Genomic DNA, 20,138 nt, shown 5'->3' on the forward strand with positions numbered 1-20,138 from the left:
CGCCGAAGACACGCCAAAGACCAGCCCGTCTGGGCCCGTCCGGGCCGGTACGGGACTAGGGGCTACCCCCCTTACATCTAGGACCCTTGATAACCCATCCATAACATATGATAGGAACCAACTCTTGGCAATCAGAAGGGAGCACAAGCCCACCTGTAATCTCCTTTCTCCATACGTCAATGACCATATCCCCTGTAACGGCTGCAACTTTAAGTTCACTCCTGATATCGTTACCCCTGCTGTTGGTTCATACTCACTGGCACTAATAAACTGCAGATCCCTTCGCAAGCATGCGTTGGAAATCTCATTACTCCTGGAAGAACGAGACCTAGAGGTACTCTTCCTAACGGAGACATGGACCAACGAGAGCTCCGACCCAGATATCGTAAGAGCTTTACCGCCTAATTATGCAAATATGAGACAAGATCGTACTGATGGCAGGGGTGGAGGGATTGCTATAATCTACAAAACATCAGCGATTTGCAGACAGGAGAAGGTTTCCATAGAAGGGTCAGAAAGTCTGTCCTTCTCCATTACATTGTCCCCGACCTGTACATGCACAGGGCTCCTTGTGTATAGGCCCCCTGGACCCCTCGGCCAATTTTGTGAAGAGCTTGTGAGCTGTGCCATCAACCTCTCCTACAATGCCCCTAACTTCACTATGCTAGTAGATTTTAATATACATCTTGACGAAGGAGACACCCATGCCTGCCAAAAACTGTCAACAGCTTTAGAGGTGATTGAACTCAAACAAATTGTTCTAGGTCCCACACATATAGCAGGTCACACCCTTGACCACTGTTATACCAATATGAACGCGCTGAAGTTCGAAAACTCTTCAGTGGTTCCTTGGTCGGACCACACCCTTTTGTCCTTCTCCTTAACCCACCATAAGCAACCAATACAGACCAAGCTCTCAAAAAAAATGTGCAGGGTCTGGTCCAAACTGCCTGTGGACAAATGGACATCAGAACTTAGGAAAAATAAACCAGAGTATACCAATGACCCTATAGAGGCAAATGCGCGATTTAATCACTGGTTAGAGGAATCTCTTGAGGCGACTTTGCCCAAAACTGAACTTTGCCATCGGAAAGGGGTGAATAAAAAATCTTGGTACACACCTGAGTTGAGAACTCTTAAACAGATATGTAAACAGAAGGAGAGAAAGTGGAGGAAAGACTACGGTGAAGATAGTAAAAATGTTTACAGACTAGCCTTACGCAATTATAAGCAGGCTATAAAAGCGACTCAATCTAACTATTACCAGGAAAAAATCTCTTTAGCTGCCAATTCCTCCAGGGAAATCTTCAAAATTTTTAAAGCTTTGGTTACCCCTCCCACCCCCGTTATGGACTCAACTATGGCACTCCCGCGCTGCAGGGACTTCGCAAATTTCTTTGCCACAAAGGTCGCAAACATCTATGCGTCCTTTCAGGTGACTGCCACAGATGACTGCAATAGGTCCATCCACCCCCTGGTACAAGACCTACCTACGCTTAATGAATTCTCTCCCCTGGATGGCGACAAGGCCCAATTGCTTTTGAGCAATCTGAAATCTGGATCACCTAGTGATGTAGCCCCACCTACCATCCTCAAGCTTGTCTCAGACACAGTGGCCCCCGTGATACAGGATGTTATTAATACATCCTTGACCACTGGGGTAGTTCCACCTATGTGGAAACAAGCAAGAGTAAGAGCGCTATTAAAAAAGCCCATCCTCAACCCCGACGATTGCTCCAACTATCGACCTATTTCCTTGTTGCCAACTGTTAGCAAGATTGCTGAAAAACATGTCAACTCTCTTCTATCTACCTTCATTGAAGCTAATAATCTGCTGCACTACACCCAGACCGGGTTTAGATGTAAACAGGGTACTGAAACATCCCTTGTGGCAGTAATTGAGGAAACCAGAAAGATTCTGGACGAAGGGAAATGCGCGGCCATATTATTATTAGACCTCAGTGCGGCCTTTGATACCGTTAATCACACGATTCTCATTCAGAGATTGAGTGATGTAGGTATCACTGGGACCGCTCTGAACTGGCTTAGCTCCTTCCTTTCCACTCGGACTTTCTCAGTGTTTGAGGATGATGTAGTTTCAGCCCCAATACAGCTCCAATGTGGTGTTCCCCAGGGGTCATCCCTCAGCCCGACCCTATTTAATATTTACATGAGACCTTTGGCTGAGGTGGTGCAACCTTGGGGAGTACAATTGGTAACATATGCTGATGATACTCAGCTTATCATCTCCTTGTCTGGGCAGGAGACGACTTATAACAATCTTTCCTCCTGTCTTAGCAAAGTCCAGGAATGGATGAATGACTCTTTTTTGAAGCTTAATGGAGCTAAAACAGAGGTCATGATGCTAGGACATAAACCACCTACCTCTGTGGATATGTGGTGGCCGGATTCCCTGGGGCAGCCTCCAACCCCCAAGGAGCAAATTAAAAGCCTGGGAGTGTGGCTGGATCCAGCCCTCAACTTTCAGGTCCAAGCCTGGAAGGTAGCAGGGACTGGTTATGCCCTCATGAGAGCACTCAGAAAGATCCTAGGATTACTTCCCTTTGAGGCTAGAAGGATCCTAGTACAAACCCTGATACTATCACGATTAGACTACTCCAATGCAGTCTATCTAGGGGCCCCTAAAGGGACAATCAAGATCCTTCAGACCATCCAAAACTGTGCTGCCCGAATGCTACTAAATATCCCACGCAGAACCTCTGCCAAACCAGCATTGAAGCAACTACACTGGTTGCCTGTGCAACAAAGAATTGAATTTAAAGCAATGATGATTGCCCATAAAGCCCTGCATAACTCCGGAGCAGACATTCTTGCACCCTTGTTTACTCCTTATCAAACATGCAGAACCCTGAGATCCAGCAATAAGAATCTACTGGCAATCCCCAGGATCAGGAGATCGCGCACCGGGGGCAGACGTTTCTCTCTACAGGCTGCAAAGCTTTGGAATAATCTTCCAGATGCTATCCGCTTGGAGGAGAACCATCTCAGGTTTAGAAAAATGCTGAAAACCTTCCTATTCTGCAAAAAATTAATGGTGATGACCGGTCCACGTAAGCTTTGGGATGCCTCAGGGTAACCATGCGCTATAGAAATGTGTAATCATTCATTCATTCATTCAGTGAAAGAGACCACAGATGCAAACAAGGCTTATGCTTATATTGTGGGAAAAAGGCCATTATCTACAGGCGTGTCCTGTCAAACCCAAGTATGGGCGTACAAGGTCTGGGCAAGTAGCTGCTGTAACCGCAGAGGAGGAGGCAGAAAACTCCTGAGCTTGAAGTCTCAAGAAGGGGAGTCATCAAGCCGGTACGTGATCCCTTCAGTGAACCAGAAGGCATTTCCAGAAACGGAACATTTCTTTATTGACTTGGAAATTGGTTTTAACCAAGAACAGAAAAAGATAAAGGCAATGGTGGATTCGGGAGGTTCAGGGTGCTTCATGGATAAAGAAGAAGCGCTGAGACTGGGAATACAGCTTACCTGCAAACAAACTCCTGAAAGGTTATACGCCGTGGACGGTAAGGAATTGGAATCTGGTCCCATCAGTTATATCACACCTGAATGTGAACTCACCTACGAAGGGCATCACCACGAAGGATTGTCCTTTAATATAATCCAAGCCCCACAGTATGGGGTGATCCTAGGTCTCCCCTGGCTACAAAAACATGAACCATCTATAGACTGGACCCGAAAGACGTTGTTGCTGCAGTATACATATTGTCAAAAGCATTGTAACCAAACATATGCAAGACCATCCAAAGTATTAGCTGTTTGTCACCATATCACCACGGCTGCAGAAAAGAACGCGGTTCTACCTATGTGCTATCAGAAGTGTGAAGAGGTATTCATTGACGCCAAGGCTGAGGAGCTCCCCCCCATATGGACTATGATTGTCGGATCGATCTAGTTCCAGGATCAGTGATACCATGTGGCAAGATTTATGCTCTAACGGCACCTGAAAATCTCCACCTACGGAAATACCTGGATAAATGCCTGGAATTGGGGTTCATTCACCCTTCTAGGTCTCCTGCTGCATTGCCTCTCTTCTTCATACCAAAGACCAATGGAGATTTAAGATGTTGCATTGATTACAGAGCGTTAAACACTGTTACCGTGAAAAACCAATACCAGCTGCCCCTGATACCGGTCCTCCTATAACAGGTTAAGTCAGCGGTCATCTACACCAAGCTGGACCTCAGAGGGGCATATCACCTTGTCCAGATGCGGGAAGGCGACGAGTGGAATATGGCCTTCAAAACGTGGTACGGCCTATTTGAGTATCTGGTCATGCCTTTTGGGCTATGTAACGTCCCCGCCTTCCAGTTCTTCCTCAACGAGGTCCTGAGGGAATTCTTAGACATTTTTGCTGTGGTCTACATAGACGATATTCTGATTTATTCATCCAATAAAGACGAACATGTGATTCATGTGGGACGGGTTCTGTACGCGTTGCAAAAGCATCAGCTGTTTTGTAAAATCACCAAGTTTGAATTTCATGTGACTACAGTGGAGTTTTTGGGGGTCATGCTTACTCCATCGGGCCAAGTTATGGCAGAAAGAAAAGTCAAGGCTATCACCGATTGGCCGCGTCCTCAGAATGTGAAAGATATCCACATTTTTCTGGGGTTCGCCAACTTCTATAGAAGGTTAATTTGGCAGTTCTCCAACTTGGTAACTCCCCTCACAAAACTGACACGGAAAAAGACCCTGTTCCTCTGGAATGACGAGGCCCAGAACACATTTGATCCCCTCAAGACAGCCTTTACTTCAGCACCGGTACTCACCCATGCCAATCCTGCGGTGCCGTTCATAGTGGAGGCAGATGCATCTGATGTTGCGATTGGGGCGGTGATGTCCCAAAGACAGGAAACATCAGGATATCTTCACCCCGGTGTTTTCATGTCCCAGAAATTAAATCCAGCAGAACAGAATTACACCATTGCTGAAATGGAGCTTCTGGCCATAAAAGATGCTTTTGTGGAATGGAGACATTGGTTGTTGGGGGCAACCCACCAAGTGACCGTTTATACAGATCATCGCAGCCTCCAATTCATACGAGCTGTCCGCCATCTCACTCCACGTCAACTTCGATGGATGTCGTTCTTCGCCGAGTTTCATTTTATAGTCACCTTTCTCCCCGGCCAAGATAATAAAAAAGCTGACTCGCTTACAAGACAAGAAAATACCATGCAGCAGTCCAATACGATTAAAAAAGCAATAATTGAACCCAACAAAGTCCTGTGTACCATACAGATGGACGATTTTTTGCAGAAGGTCAGGAAAAGGATACAATCCATGACATGGAGGGATTGGCTACGGTTCCACCCGGAATGGCGAATACCTCAAGGTCTCCCCATGAAGAAGCAGCAGCTACTGGTCCTAAGACCTAAGATGCATGGTATTCGCCTGTTGTCATGACCTTCCGTGTGCAGGGCCTACAGGAGGGACGAAAACCTTGGCGAAGGTGTTACAGCAGTTTTGGTGGCCAACGGTATGCCCCGATGCATTATCATGGGTAAAAAGTTGTTTCACATGTGCCCAGATGAAGACCGACCATAGTCAAACTCGGGGGCTTCTCCAGCCTCTACCCACACCAGACACGCTGTGGGAAAGGTTCTCTGTGGATTTTATTGTAGGCCTCCCCAAGGATCAAGGTTGTACCGCAATAGTGGTTGTGGTGGAATATTTGTACAAGATGGGACACTTCATCACCTGTAAACAAGTACAGTCGGCAGCTCTGTTGGCTAGACTTCTGTTAACAAACATAGTAAGATTACATGGACTTCCTAAAGTAATTGTATCAGACAGGGGGGCCCAGTTCACCTCCCAATTCTGGAAAACATGGTGTTCGGAACTACAGATTGAATCTGCACTCTCCAACAGCTTTCACCCGCAAACTGACGGACAGACCGAAAGACTCAATCAGACCCTCAATGTTGACAGCAACACAGACACTTGGGTGGAGTGGTTGTGGGTAGCAGAAATTGCTTACAATAGTGCCAAACATACTTCTACACAGCACACCCTTTTCTTTAGCACATATGGTTTCCACCCTCGTTTTACCTCACTGATAGTTCGAAGTCAGACCTCTAGATTCCCGAATTTGCGCAAAAGACTGTCACACATTCTCTCTACCTTGCTGGAAACTCGGAACAATCTGCTCCGTGCTAAGGAAAGGTATAAAGCGCAGACAGATAAACGTCATAGACCAGGTCCCACTTACAAACAAGGGGAGCGGGTTTGGCTGTCCTCAAGATACATCAGGTCAGGAAACATAGTGTATTTAATCCTAAATACATTGGTCCTTATTGAGTGATTAAACATGTCAATCCTGAGGCTGTTAAACTGAGACTACCAGGCCATTTCCGTATCCACCCTGTATTCCATGTTTCTTTCCTGAAACCGTCTCAATGTCCTGTGAAGAAACAACCTGTGCCCATTTGGGTACAGCAGGATCAGGAATATGAAGTCAAAGGTATTGTGGATTCCAAGAGGGTTCGACGTAAGCTGTGGTATCTTGTTGCTTGGAAGGGTTACAGTCCTGAGGAGAATTTGTGGGAACCGGCGGAGGCGGTGCATGCTGCACGTCTAGTGGCCGCATTCCACAGAAAATTCCCAGACAGACCTGGCGTCGGTCAGTGCCCTCGGTGAGAGGGATATACTGTCAGGCCGCGACGCTCGGTTAGGCACTGACTAAGGCAAAAAACGGGGATTCTAGGAGGTCCCGATCGGGAAAGACTACATTTCCCAGGGGGTATAGCATGAGTCACGCTTCACGTGAGGCATTGGGACGCTAAATTCGGAAATAGCCGCATTATTCCTTGCTGACGGCCCGTTTCTTGGATCTTCTGTTCCCCGGCTTGGCGGCTGAGGTGGGGACTATTCTTTTTGCCCCTTCGTTTACTGGATTCTGGTCCGGAGGGGTCAAACTCTTTGGGTTTATCATCCAGGGCACTTTGCTTTGCTCCTCTGTTGGTGAGACCACTCGATAGTGGCATCATGCAGAGGAGCGCGTTTGAGATCTCTTTCTTGCTTCGTTTCTCTGTTGGCGAGACCACTCGTTAGTGGCCTCTTGCAGAGAAGCATATTTGGAATTACTTTTACTCTGCTCCTCTGTTGGCGAAATCACCTGTTAGTGTTCTCATGCAGAGGAGAGCGGTGGTGCTTACCCTATTCACAGGGACGAGGAGAACACAGATGTAAGGTATCAATACAGGATACTAGCACAGTACTGTTTCAGACCCTTTTTGTTTCATTTATTGTGGTTACCCACTGACTGAAATGTTATTGATTTATTTTGGCAACAAGATGAACATACTTTCTACGCTCCTGGTTTTGTGGTACTTACCTATGGGCCAATATTATGAGTGATCATGTATGGTGCAAGATGAGATCGTGCCTCTAACATTTCATAAAGGATTTCAAGTTTGGTTCGCTTTATTATTTTCCCTGGAAGAGAGAGTCAGCAGAGTGGGTGCAGTATTGAAGTGCCTTCTGTATAGCGAAAACACAAATACCAATTAGGATAGGTGGGAAAGGAGGGAGCACTATTTTCCACTATGAGGGTGGGAGAAGAATCTAGTATCACGCACTTGAACCAGTATCATTGTGTGTTCTCTTTTTTCATATAGTTACATGCTGGAGGTCCACACCTACTCTCTTCTCTCTTCTGGTGTCGTTATCCCTCTTTCATTTACAGGTAGAGTGTGATTAAATCACGTCAAGTATACATGGTTCATGATTATTGTTTCCACTCTAGAAAGCATCCTGTTGAAACTGACTGTGTGTTTATTGTATCCTTCTTAGATCTCCCACCACTCTGTCCCTACCCTTTCCTTCCCTCGCTTGACTATCCCACAAGTCTGTCTATCTTTGTAATCCAGACTTGGGGGCAGTCGAGAGGTGGACCCCTTTGAGCATCAGCACAACCCTGAGGAAATGAAAAGGGGGAACCTGACACAAGGACTGACAGGCTACGGCCAAGTTCTTGGGCCTCTACTCCCGTCCGGTGCAGTCTTTTTTTTCGGCCCTTTTCATGGCTACGGATGGAGTGACCCGCTACGTTCCACCCAGGGCCACAGGCCGCAGCAAGGTACCCAACCTTTGCACGGCCGGGGATGTGGGAACCAGCGTCTTGGTTCAGAAGGCCAGTGAGAGGGCCAGTCCACCAACTGCCCTCTGCAGCAGCCTCTAAACCGTCCTAGTCCGTCCTTTCAAGCTCATCAAACACCAGTGGACAGCAGGATTCGCCATTATCTCCCACACTGGCACACCATCACTTCGGACACGTGGGTTTTGAAGATAGTCGAAGGGGCTACAACCTCCCATTCGAGACTACCCCTCCAGCCATGCCACCTTGTTACCACTGCATGTTGGAGGATCATCTGGCACTTCTCCAGTAGGAAGTTATGGCTCTATTGGCCAAGGCAGCCATCAAGTGTGTTCCTGTCCCAGAAGTAGGTCGTGGTTGCTACTCCCACTACTTTCTGGTTCTAAGAAGGACAAGGGCCTGCGTCCTATTTTGGACCTCAGGGACATCAATCGCTTCCTCCAGAAAAAGTTCAAAATGTTGACGCTTGCTCAGGTCTTGTCTGCCCTCGACCCGCAAGACTGGATGGTAGCGTTGGACATGGAGGACGCTTATTTCCACATCCCCGTCCTGCCGGCCCACCGGCATTACCTGTGGTTCATGGTAGGCCACGAGCATTTCCAGTTTACCGTGCTCTCCTTTGGCCTTACCAGCGCCCCTCAGGTGTTCACGAAGGTGATGGCGGTGGTCACAGCTCATCTGCGCAGTTCAGGGGTCTGAGTCTTCCCCCGATCTTGATGACTGGTTGTTGAAGGCGGTATCGCCCCAGGCAGTCGTCTCCCACCTCCAGACTACGGCTGACCTCCTGCATTTACTGGGGTTCTCCATCAATGTGCCGAAGTCGCACCTGATTCCCTCTCAGAAACTCCTCTTCATTGGAGCGGTTCTGGACAGGGCGCAGTTTCGGTTCTATCCTCCCGAATAGCGAGTCAGGGACATTCAGGCTATGATTCCGATCTTTCAGCCCTTGTTCCGGGTTTTGGTCAGAATGACCCTGAGGCTTCTGGGCCTCATGGCCTCCTGCATCCTGCTGATCAATCATGCCAGGCGGCATATGTGGGCTCTGCAGTGGGACCTGAAGTTCCATTGGGTGCAGCATTAGGGGAATCTGTCTGATTATGTCCAGATCGCGGAGGGCACTGCTCAACAGCTGCAGTGGTGGCTCACGAACTAGGATTGGGTCAGTGGTAGATCCCTCTACCTTCCCCAACCAGAATTCACAGTGGTGACGGATGCCTCCATTCTGGGATGGGGCAGCCACATAGGAGAGGCGGAGATCAGAGGCCTCTGGTCTCCAGCGGAGTCCGGGCTCCACATCAACCTTCTGGAGCGATGGGCAATTCGTCTTGCACTAAAGGCATTCCTTCCCTCAGTCTGGGGAAGAGTAATGTAGGTGTTCACGGATAACACCACCGCCATGTGGTATTGCAACAAACAGGGCGGGTTAGGGTCGTGGCCCCTATGTCAGGAGGCCCTTCGCCTCTGGACATGGCTGGAACATCAAGGCATTTCCTTGGTGGTTCAACACCTGGCAGGTTCTCTGAACGGCATGGCAGACAAATTCAGCCACAGGTGCATGATGGATCACGATTGGAGTCTTCACTCAGGGGTGGTGCAAGGTCTCTTTCAACAGTGGGGAGAGCCTTGGTTAGATCTATTCACCACCGAAGAGAACGCGCATTGTCAGCAATTCTGCCCATTGCAATTTCCAAGGAGGCACTCGCCCGCCGACGCATTTCGTTGCGAGTGGAGATGCGGTCTTTTGTACGCCTTTCCGCCTATACCACTTAAGCACAGAGTGCTGAAGAAGATCCGGCGCGACCGGGTCCAAGTCATTCTTGTGGCTCCGGATTGGGCAGGAAGAGTCTGGTATCCAGAGCTGCTCAACATGGCCATCGATCTTCCCATCAGACTACCTCTTCGGGAGGATCTTCTGTCGCAGCAGCAGGGGACGGTCCCCCACCCGAACCTGTCCAGTCTCCACCTCCTTGCTTGGAGATTGAGCTGCGGCAGTTGATGTCTTTCAACCTGCCTCCTGAAGTTTGTGATGTAATCTTGGCAGCCAGGCGGCCCTCCACAAAGACAGTATACGCCTGCAGGTGGAACAAATTTGTGGCATGGTGCACAGCAAAGGCTGTAGATCCCCTCTCTGCCCCTCTTTCTGAAGTACTCTTGTTCCTTCTTTCTTTAGCCCAACAGGGCTCTTCTCTGGGCACTATCAAAGGCTACCTTTCTGCCATCTCTGCTTTCCTTCGGCTGCCAGATCAGCCTTCTCTTTTCAAGTCTCCGGTAGTTAACCGTTTCTTGAAAGGCGTAACGCATCCTTTTCCTCCAATTCCATTTGTTACGCCTCAGTTGGACTTTAATCTTGTGCTGACTTATTTGATCTGCGCTCCCTTTGAGCTGTTTCATAATTGTCCATTACGTCTTCTAACTCTTAAGACCGCTTTCCTGGTAGCCATCACTTCTGCTAGAAGGGTGTGTGAACTCTAGGCTCTTTCCTCAAAACCTCTTTTCCTGTTTGTCCATCTGGGCAAGGTGGTTCTCAGGACCCGTCCATCCTTTCTTCCTAAGGTGGTCCCTGCCTTCCACATCTGGCAGACCATTACTTTGCCCACCTTCTTTCCGCCTCCGCATCCTTCAAAGGAAGAAGAGAGACTCCACTGTCTGGACCCAAAATGTGCGCTCTCCTTCTATCTGGATCGCACAAAACAGTTCCGGGTGGATGATCAACTGTTTGTTGACTACGTGGGCGCAAAGAGGGGTCAGGCCGTACACAAACGCACCATTTCTCGGCGGATCGTGTTGTGTATTAAGGATTGTTACTCTGTAGCTAAAAAGGAGCCTCCAGTGGGGCTGCATGCTCACTCCACCAGGGAGACGGCAGCCACTACTGCCTTGGGAAGAGGAGTGCCTCCAAATGACATCTGTGAGGCGGCCACGTGGGCATCACTGCACACGTTCACCAAACACTACTGCCTGGACAGCCAAGTCCGGAGAGATAGCTTCATTGGCCGTTCTGTTCTCCAGGATATTCTGGTGTGATCTTGGTTCGCAGACCCACCACCTGGGTTGGTATTGGTGAGGTGTCTATTCTAACATAAGGAATCAATAACTAATGTGTTTCTTTCAGATGAACAAGTTACTTATCTTCGGTAACAATATGTCTGTAAGAAACATTAGTTAGTTATAGATTTCTTACCGCCCCACCCATCCTCCCCATTCTGCGAACTGTTTTCTAGGGTTAAGGACATCCTTTAAAGGCCCTAGTCTTGTGCACCAGTTGTCAGTGTCTTGCCTGGCTCTGCGTTTCTGGCGTGGAAAGTCGTGTACAGAACTGACGTCAGTGCGCGAGGGCGGCGTCTAAGTAGCTGCCGCAACGTCATCCCGGCGACCACGACACCGACGATGAACGCAGAACCGACCGACGCCACCTTCGGACGCACAGAGGTACTGCTGACAACAAATCTTTCTGGATCCAGTCTAATGCCTGGGGGTAATTCTAAGGTAAGGAATTGGGACACTAGGACAAAAAATGGCATGGTTGATAAACCAATCCTGTCAATTAATTCAACACCGTGAACCTAATGGACCATCTCCAATGAAGATACCTGGATACTGCACAGACTACTATCTGAGAAGACTCTGTGCGGAGAATCTGTGTTGCAACCTCTAGTTGGCAGCAACCAAGTTACTTACGTAGTGGAATGATCGCTGCTCTCCTTGGGCAGGTGTAACCAGGGACAAAAGAAAATAAAGTGCACCATTGGTTTCTCTGACTGTTGGCAGGCCGGGCATACAGTATTTATAGTGGTTAGGTGGTTCCGCTTTGCTAATTAAGACATTAATGGTAAATTTCCCTAGCCAAACTTGAGATAGAAGGCTTTGCAGCCAATGGGTCAGTGAAATCCAGAAAGGACTCAAATAAAAATTCAGATTTGAAATCTAGAAAAAGGGAAGTAAGTGATCCCTAGGGCACATTTTGAAATTCACTAAGATGGATATAGTCCCAAAATACATCCTTGAGTGTGGTCTTGTTTACATGGGCCTTGGATGCCGAGGAGGACCAGTAGTCTCCTAGGATGATATGTATTAACAGCTTCTGGACATAGCATAGCCACTTGATTTTGCCAAAGCTGTCCAGTGGTACTATGTCCTCCAAGGCTCCATGATAATCATCCAGACCTACAAAATACTTCAACCGTCTCCGATAAAGTAGCGGCCTCAATTAGGCTTTATTTATTCTTGAGTAGAGACCCATATCCCTTCTTAATGGTATTACTGCGGTATTCTTTGGGTGGTTTGATAGAGATCTCAAGAATGTGTTGTCAGTCACCCCAAGTTTGGTCAGATTCGAGATACCCCATGCTACAGCCCCATACAGGACACTGCTCTCAGCCATAGCTCTGTACAACTTAAGTGCAGGAGAAATGCGCCTGGTGCGAGATGTCCTATGATATTTTAAAATGGCGGAAAAGTGATGCGTTCAATTTAGACTACTCTTCTCAAGCTGGGATGCCTATGACAAGGATCTGGATAACCTAATACCCTAATTATCAACTTGCATACCCTGTCCAAAGGGCAACCCCCCAACATAATCAAATCCCTTAATGCTTTGTGGGGGCGAAAAGCCGAAAACCAAGCCCTCTTTCAGTGCAAAAATCTTCACATTTATTAACCAGGCATTGTAGAGACTAGGGGTTTTTGAGATCAGGAGAGTGTCGTTAGCAAATAATAGGAGGGAAATTTACAACCACTCAGGCAAGGGACATCATTGAGGCCATCCTCCACATAGAACACCACATCGTTAAGATACAAGGAGAAGAGGTTTGGGGTAAGGATGCACCCCTGCCGGACTCCTTTCTGGATGGAAATGCATTCAGCCAGCTTCCCTCACCGGTCCCATCTCACTTGGGCAAAGGCGTCCTGGTGGAGGCGAACCAAACTGCCCAGAATATCAGGTGGAACCCCACTATTCCTCAAGACAGGCCCAAAAGTGGTCTCTGGGCACTAAGTTGAGTGTGGACTTAAGGTCGACGAACACCAAGTATAGGTATACCACTGTTTTCCAGAAGATCAATAAAAACCTAAAAATCTGGTCAATTGTACTGATCCCTCTTTTAAATCCTGCCAAATGAGGAAAGTGCCTGGTGATCCACAATCCAGTATTGCAAATTTCCAAGTATTTGTCTTGCAAAGACCTTTTGGGCTATGTCTATAAAGCTCATAGGCCTATAATTTAAAAAGAGTCCTGCTTGCCCTTTTTTATAAATAGGCACATTTCAGGCAGCCTTCCAGCTTGCTGGAATACTTCCTCCCTCGAAGATGTGGTTAAATAGTTTGTAGAAATAAAGGGCCCATATCTCAATATCGGCAAGAAAAAAGTCACTCAGGATGCAATCGGGTCCAGCTGCTTTTCCAGATGCAATACCCTTATTTGCCTCATCACAGTCCCTCAACTCTATCATGAGAGAACCCATGGTATGGAAGAATAAGTCATAATGTTGGGAAGTATCATCAACAAGGAATCCCTCTGAAGCCTATACAAATCTGTAAAATGGGCATTCCATACCTCAGGGGGGAATTGTGTCTGCCAGGAGCCTCGATGGTTCCTCCTTACCAATAATTACCCGCTTCCAGACTGTTTTGGTGTATTTTTATATGGCTGCCTCATATATACCTTCCCATAACTCTGACTACCATTTCCTAAGCCTAAATGCTCCTGCTGGAGTCAGTTTATACTTGCTTCTTTTAAGATGTATTAATAGTGAATCACCCAGGGATAGAGCCCGTCGAAGTTCATTATTTTTAGCATTGCATGTCTTATTATACCATGAGCATTTTGGTTTCGTATAGGCCCGATGGACTTATGGTTAAATGTGAAACACTTCCTAGAGTTTCAAACAACCCCTAATTTGTAGTCAATATTTTGGTAGACAAACAACGATCCCTGGGCTGAGATAAGCTTAGCTTATCTAGCTCTTGCATGACTTCTTTAAGGGCCAGGCTCATACAATCTCTTGCGCGCTGGTCCTGGGCCACACATCCCCATTTAATCCTGCCCTTATCATTGGATGGCAACAGGTTGGAGCTAAGGGATATCGGGATAACAGTCAGGAAGCAGAAGAGGCCAGCAGCAGCAGATGAGTAATTGAGGGGATTGTGATCACTATCATCCCTATTTATTACCTTAAAGTCAGTCATGTTTCACCAAAGCTGGACAGGGAATAAGATACAATCAATTCTATTTGATTCGCTGGGACGATAAAATGTGCAAATGGCATTAGGATCTGAAAATGAGTGACCATTACATTCCCTCAGACCATGTGCCAGGGTAAAGGACAGTAGCAGATAAGCAGTTCCAGTGCAGCTCTTCACTGAAGTGTCAATAAGGACAGGGATCCCCCATTCTTCATCCTGTTCCCTTATAGGGGATTGGTTACCCATATCACAAGGCTCGTATGTAGCATTAAAGTCACCTGCAAAGATAGCAGTGTCATGAGTGTCAGAAGAAGCCTGAGTAAGGCAAATTCCGAATCACCTCAGTCTCCCCTCTTCCCCTGGCTGTCGTAATATAAAGATAGTAGAAGCACTAAGTATGGTTGTCAGTTCAAGTGATGGATATACCCATGATGTCAAATGAAATGGAGGCAAAGAGATGTAATTTGACGTTGATATTTGTTTTAGCCCAAGTAAGAAGGCCCCACAAGGGGTGGCCCTTTGCAAAACTACAAGCAGGTACAGGATAAGTTGTGCAGGCTGATCTGTGGGGCAGTTCCAAAGACCACGCTTCCTGGGAAAAACACAGATCAAATTGGTCAAAAAAGCTCCCCCAGGATTGATCACCCATCTTGCCCTTGATTCCTGCAATGTTCCAAGAATGCATATTAAAAACAGGAATAGAGGGAATACGGTCAGGGACAATAGCCGGGGGAATCGGAGGAATTATCCACAGGTAGGGAATCACTATTTGGGTGCAATGTTTCTAAAATGGCACAATGGTCTCTACTACTGGCACTGATGTGCATTGATCACTCAGCCAATAAATCCACCATTGATGTACCCAAAGGCTTGCTCTGATTATGATTGATTCCCTTCCTCGGGTGATAAACCACAGTATACCCGGGGATTACATTTAAACCTGGTTGTTGGTCTTTTGAACAGGCGATGGCGCAACTCCATGTTCACCACACCCAAAGCCAGAAACTTTGACTTCAGCTCAAGCCTAATATAGTCAAAAGCGACCAAGGGCTCGGAAGGATCACTGCATCATCTTGCATCGAGAATGCCAGAGTGAATAACCGAGTAACAGTGGTGTTTAGATTGTATCTGAAAAATACATTTATTTATAAGGGACTCTGTTTCTTTGTTTACAGACTTAGGTAAAATAGGGACCTTGGTCATGTAGATCGAGGCTATTAGCATATGTCCTGTCAATGCTACCCTAGCTAAACTACAATAGTCCCCATCACTACCTCTCTGGAGACCACGGTTAAAATACTGAATCCACCCATGCTGGCTTTTATGTCTGGTTTTGATGCACTTTAGGATGTTTCTTAAGGGCAAGATTTGGGTCAGTCAGGCCAGGCAGGGTACAGGTTTAACATCCTGAGGTGGGGTGCTAGATGGGGGACAGATGGCAGCAGATGTTGAGCGATTTAAAACCATTTGATTTCTTGCACTGTTTCTTTAGTTATTAGGGTTGTATAGGTAGGGCATATGGCACATTGAGAAGTTTTAAGAGGCGGTGACCACCCTGCTTGTGTGGGGCCTTTAAATCAGAAACATCAGTCTCAAGCTGCGTACCAGATTAGAAACTTAGCTGCCCTCAATACCCACATGCAAATTTAGGTTAGTAGCTACTAATTCCGTAGAGGGAGTCTTCTGAAGAGGCAATGATAATGTGTCGGCAGATCTAGATAGAATCTTTGTTGATTCCGGCTTTGAGGGGGGAGGGAGAAGCCAAAGGTGTAAATCTATTAACACATAAAATTGATGGAGACAGTGGTATAGGCCTTCTCTCAACAATGGGAGATTTACACAGGGTTGACAATAAGACATCGCTGGAACTGGCTAATAAGGAACTAGATGGGGCCGGGTTAGGATTCAAACAGTCATGCGGCACTGTACGAACTTTGGTTTTCTGCTTCTTTATAAAAATGGAGGGAACTCTCTTCGAGCTCGTAGGAGGATATGTGCCAGTGGGATCATCTTACCCCAAGAGAGCTTCCACTTTGTCAATAAGCATATCAATGACCTTTAGGATAATACTCTCCACCAAAACGTTCATTGCAATGGGGAGGGGCTGAGTTGTGATTTGTAAAACTGTTTCCCTAGGTGGAGTAAGATGCCTTTTATTTCCCCATAACCTATGCTATAAAGTCACTTCAAAGCGCCTGTGTAAAATACAGGCACAGGCGTATGGGAAATGGCTGAATTATACACAGATAAAAACTCCTCGGAACAAAGTTACAAAAGTCCTGGGTAAATAAGAGCAGATCCAATACAGAAAGGTACAGACTAACAGGTTATGTCCTGGATGAATCAGAACTTCTTAAAGCTGAACACTGGAAGAACAGAAGTCCTTGAGTTCGGCCAAAAAGCATCCATCTGGAATCCGCTTTGGTGGCCTAGATCAGCGGGGGCTTGTCCGCTCCCAGTGGCTAAAGATAGGATTCTCGGTATAGTGTTTGATAAAGACATGTCTTGGCGGCCACAGATATGTTAAAAGGGCTGAGAAAGATACTGCCATTCATCCCTTTCTTCCTCAGGAAAACAGTTATAATTGCCACTATCTTTTCTAGAATCGATTATGGTAATGCCCTTTATTTGGGAGCTGGCACTGCTCAACTGGCCAAGCTGCAAGCAGTTCAAAATGCAGCAGCGAGAGTACTTCTTAACCTACCTAAGCATCATCCTACCTCCCGCTCTATCAGGCAACTGCACTGGCTTCCAGTACAACGAGGGGTGGAGTTTAAAGCACTATGCTTGGTTCTTAAGGCATTGTCCGGAGATGGGGCTTTGGATCTTCAATCCTTATTCTCCCGATACCAGCCAACCCGTTCCTTGAGGTCTGCGCGCAAAGGACTGGTCATTGTTCCTAAGATCAAAAGACTACGATGGGGAGGCAAGGGCTTCTCCCATTTGGCCTCAAGGTTATGGAACTCAGCCCCCTTACACATCAGACAGATCACTAACCGTAGGCTGTTTAGAAAGGAAATTAAGACATGGCTTTTCACCCAATGATGCATCGGTTAGTATCTGTTTAGTTACTTTATTCAGCGCCAAGACGCCTCGGCATTAGTGCGCTTTAGAAATACCATCAGTCAGTCAGTCAGAAAAAGATACTATCCTTACCCGAGCAACATGATGAATAAATATTTTCTTACCTACATTTTTCCAAAATCCCTCTTCTCCTGCAGAGAGTTCTCTCCATACTCTTGATGTTAGGAGGTTGTTGACGGTTATCTGGACAAGACTAAATCTTTGAGGAAGTCAAAGCAACTTTTTGTGAACTATGGTCATTTGCAAGCAGGATTTGCCATTTCGAAACAAACACTGGCGATCGAGCTGTCGATTTCGAGTGAGATTTGGCGTCTACTATCGGGATTTCTGATCGATAGGAAGACTTCCAGCAAGAGTTTCCACCGCGGGCGGTCAGAGGGCTGCTTCTCAAGTAGATTTTCTGCTCGAGCAGCAGCAAAGTCAACTTGAATGGCCACATGCTCTTGCGCACCATGTGGTGCAGTTTGTGCTGATTTTCCAACGTGGAATGTGTTACTGGCGCTAAATTGCAGCGTGATGTGTATATTTAGGCCTATTAGCTGAACTCCATGAAATCTCGCTAAGTTTTTACGCAACTCTGCGGAATTCTGTGGGGTGAAATTCTGGGAGTTCAGCACACTCTTAGAAAAGAGTTTACAAAGGAAGTTTTTAAAATGTCACTTGTAAATATTCTTAGTGATTTTAAAGGGTGTATGACTTTTTTTCTTCCATTTTTTAAAGTAAAATGCCTGGTTTAAGAGTGCAGATTTTAAATTTTTCTCACATGTACTTCCTGGCCTGTCTAAAGTGAGGCAAAGACACAGTAAAAAATTTAACATTGAAAGAACTGCCCCATGGTCCCTGCACTTGAGCGGTATTATTCACTGCTTATTATTTCAATGGAGATTCCATGAGAGATAACCAGAATCACAGGTAAGAAACCATACCTTCACCAACTTTGCGCCCGGATCAAGGAGCTGCAATTTTGTTACGCAAATCCCCATCCGATAATTTTCGTATATAGAGCTTTGTGTCAATAAACATGGGTGCTTGGCATACAATGCCAAAGTACCATTCATGTAACACCCGCTTGACACAAAATGGCAAGAACTTTTTGCGTGTCAAGTTTAAAAAAATGCACTTGAAATTTAGTATCCTTTCAAGACTTAGAGCTGTCTTTGCAGTGGTGCAAAATATTGATAAGCATGCCCTACCATGTGTAAATAGCTAATGTGAATAGTTTGAAAAGTCTGTCCCCGCAACTTACGAGTAAATCATTTCTGCAATCAGTTGCAAATTGAGCTTAAAATAAGGTTAAATTGATTGTTTACATCACAAACTATATTTTAAATACCATAGTAGCCCTTCTAGTGCAAGAGTACCACCATCCCATCTTTTATTATCAGTATTTGTGTAGGTTAATGAAGCCATGTTGAGCTCATACTCAACTGTACCCATGTCCCAACCACAGCACACAGTAGCTTGTATAGCTTGGCAGTTGGTACAAGGATTCATGTGATAACACAAAGAGAACAACTTTGAATAATCAAACTGTAATGGCTTTCTTAATGGCCAAACGATGTACTTTGAGAAGCCTATTAAAATGATGCTGAAAAGTTTTATAGTGGATATGGAAATGAAAATTATTCCTTATCTGAATTCATATTAGCAAAATTAGGAACCCTATAAGTCCTCCAAGTGGATGTCAGAACTACCTAAGTAAGATGGCATTAACAAATATTTTCTAGCAAGCATTTCTAATGCTTAGTTTCAAATTCAGGAGACAACGACCACACCTTAGCAACATGTCGGGTCCATATGGGGGAACTTCTTTCTGTAAATGCGTGTTTTGTTGGTAAGGACATAGACTTCCATGGACCAGAATGTCTCGTGTAATGGAGTCACGTTTCGCTCTGATGCAGAGATGTTTCATACTAGATCTTGCCACTGAGACTGGAGAACATGTGAGTATCATGGGCTTGCTTATCTCTGGCCTAAACATGTGTTTATCTTTGGTGTTTGATAGCTGATTTATTTGAGGATAAATGGCATCAATGTTTTAACTGGTAGTACTGGTACTTTTTTTTGGAGCGTCAGGGCTTTAGTCCCAACTTCCTTCAAAAGCCAGTACCGTAAAGGCTGCCTTCAGGTGAATGGGATCCAAGGAACTGCATTGTTTCAGGCTGGCGGAGAGGTGACTCCTGCTCCTAAAAACTGTGTGTAAATCAGCAAATGTGGAAGTCCTAATTATCAAAACATCCCAGTACCTGCTTCACCAGCTTAAGAAAAACAAGCCCATCAGCACCATAACTTACTTCCACTAAGTTGTATGATCCCTGGATCCCCTCGACTCTTGATGGTGGATGGATTGTCATTAGTTGAAAGCTTATAGCTTACCTTGTTCTTCCCAAGGAAATACTCCACTTGCAGCTCAGCTGAGTAAAGAAATGCGACCATATCACTCCTTTTTAGGTTGACATAACCTGACTATCACTGGGATGAAGTAACTTCTCAAAATCATATACATCGTGCACATGACCATATTACTCCTTTACTCAACCTATGTCCCTCAAAAGGTCTCACAGCAGAAGGAACTCAACTGAGAGGAGGAAAATAAATGGGCTACTCGAACTCTGGGAAGCCTCATAAACTGCAAACCAAACAATGTCTTATTCAGTCCCAGCTATGGAATTTGTTACATTTAACATGGAGAGTTCAAACACTGCTTCCGCTGCCTCGCATCTTTTTATTTAAAAAAATACGT

General features: G+C 46.0%; 1 protein-coding gene across 1 annotated transcript in view; it reads right to left on the reverse strand.

Moving 5' to 3' along the window:
- LOC147732395 (otoancorin-like) overlaps nucleotides 1–20,138 on the reverse strand; it is a 759,538-nt gene that overhangs the window by 16,232 nt on the left and 723,168 nt on the right. The gene's annotated exons all lie outside the window — the stretch shown is intronic.

This window comes from Lissotriton vulgaris, chromosome 2_1 (assembly GCF_964263255.1).
Source record: "Lissotriton vulgaris chromosome 2_1, aLisVul1.2, whole genome shotgun sequence".
Taxonomy (NCBI): Eukaryota; Metazoa; Chordata; class Amphibia; order Caudata; family Salamandridae; genus Lissotriton; species Lissotriton vulgaris.